Source organism: Conger conger, chromosome 17 (assembly GCF_963514075.1).
Source record: "Conger conger chromosome 17, fConCon1.1, whole genome shotgun sequence".
Classification (NCBI taxonomy): Eukaryota; Metazoa; Chordata; class Actinopteri; order Anguilliformes; family Congridae; genus Conger; species Conger conger.
The window spans coordinates 32,962,603-32,964,894 of record NC_083776.1 but is presented as its reverse complement, the minus strand read 5'-3'; positions in this window follow the sequence as shown (position 1 = coordinate 32,964,894).

Sequence of the window (2,292 nt, the reverse complement as noted above, 5' to 3'; positions counted from 1 at the left end):
GTGTACATGGGCTGAAATTTAAATAGTTTTATACCAGTCTGGGCGTGTTGTAGGTCTTTCTTTGCGGATAGATTGAGCAGTGCTTGTATTCATATTCTTAGACGAGAGGTGCAGATTTGCGGCGCTTAGCTGGGACGCGAGGAGGTGGTGAGATCAGCGGTGTGGAAGAGCCATGCTGTGAAATGTGTGCTCCAACAAGCCTCCGCAGTGAGGCACGGTGAACAGGTCTCTGTGTCTCCCCAGCTGGAGAGGAAACAAACAAACAAAACACCCACTGAGAGGAGCGTGTGTGTGTGGGGGACTGGGGGCGGAGAGAGAGAGAGACCGAACGAGAGACAGAGAGAGACAGAATGAGAGAGAGAGGTGGAATGATAGAGACACATGGCCTGTTTTATTAAGAATAAGATTTTTTTTTGCATGGCTCCTTGTTCTTTAACATTTGGAGGACTTTTACGGGCGGAGACGCCGGTGCCCTGAGACCGTGCCTGACAGGCCAGCGCCATGGCGACAGGATTGGGTCGGGTCCAGAACCGTGATCTGCAGGCTGTCAGCGCCGGTGGGGCTGACAGAATGCTAATGTATGTAAAGAGGGGTCCGCCGGGCTGCACCTGCACACGGGCGGAGTGACCGTGCCCTTCCCCGCGCCCCCTCTGTGGGCCTCCCCCTGCGGCCCGGCACCGCCAGAGACCCCACGCCAAGCCCTGCTCCTGCCCCACCGCTAACTCCTCCTCCTACCCCTGCCAAATTCTGCTCCTACCCCTCTGCCAAGTCCTGCTCCTACCCCACGCCAAGACCTGCTCCTACCCCTCCCCAAGTCCTGCTCCTACCCCACGCCAAGACCTGCTCCTACCCCTCCCCAAGTCCTGCTCCTACCCCTCCCCAAGTCCTGCTCCTACCCCCGCCGAGACCTGCTCCTACCCCTCCCCAAGACCTGCTCCTACCCCTCCCCAAGTCCTGCTCCTACCCCACGCCAAGAGCTGCTCCTACCCCACGCCAAGACCTGCTCCTACCCCACGCCAAGTCCTGCTCCTACCCCACCGCTAACTCCTCCTCCTACCCCTCCTCAAGTCCTGCTCCTACCCCACCGCCAAGTCCTGCTCCTACCCCACGCCAAGTCCTGCTCCTACCCCATCGCCAAGTCCTGCTCTTACCCCTCTGCCAAGTCCCGTCTCCCCAAACCTGCCCAAAGTTTTATTCACATCTCCCCACACTTCCACACTCATTTCCAACAGGATCCCTTCAGTCTGTCACTGAAGAGCAGTTGCTGTAGATTTAGTGTTAGTGTAAACTAAAATGTTAATTAAAATCCAGTCCAGTGGCTCGTTTTGAAAATGTATAATACAGCATCCGTTCACTCTTCCATTTTAAAGCTGATTATTATGTCCTTTTTATTATTACTGCAGGCTAATTGAGAGCTCTGCACTGTGTAGCGTAAGGCAGGGTTTTAAACTGACGCTGTGCAGTACGCAGTGTGCAGCAGGACTTTGTGAAACTTGTGTTCAGAATGCGTGGCGCTCCGCGTGTGATGTGCTGTAACTTTGACCCCGCCTGCTGCTTTCAGCATTCCGGCAGGCTGCAGGAGTACCGCTCGCCATCCCGCCCCCCCTCGCCCCCCCCTCGCCCCCCCGCCCCCCCCGCTCCGCCCGCCCTTGGGCCTGGGATTGTGCTGGTCAGCAGAGCGCCTGTCTGGCGGCTTGGTACGCTGCTGTCAGACGGGGGGGGGGGGGGGGGAAAGAGAAGTCAGGTGGCTCTGGTCCAGACCTTGTACAGTCCCCCGTAACCGCCCCCCCCCCCCCTACACCCACCCACCCCTGCCAACACCCATCACCCAACACAACACCCCCCCCCCACCCCCCGGCCAACAACCATCACAACACAACCCCCCTAGCTTTGCCCTTCACTGTCCCTCTGTTGTGAAAACTGTGAGCTTGAAAAGACAGCTATGATTATATTTTTAACCGACTACCACAGACAGACAGACAGACAGACAGACTGAGGGTCCTCCGTGAAGCTTTGTCTGCCTGCCCAGCCTGGCAGCTAGTCCCCAAAACAGCTTCAGATAAATACAACAGGAAAGATGTCCAAATTAGGTCTGGTCCAGTTGCTTGTGTAGTGGCATTTACTTTTATTCATAATATTATTTCTTCAACTAGCTTTACGCTTACGGATTATAAGGGATTGTAGCAGCTGACCGTGAGCTGACTTCATCTTATCAGGACAGTGTCAGTTCTGGTTGGACAGGCTTCAGAGGTGACAAATCCCAAATCTGAGAAAAAGTCAAACAATATATAC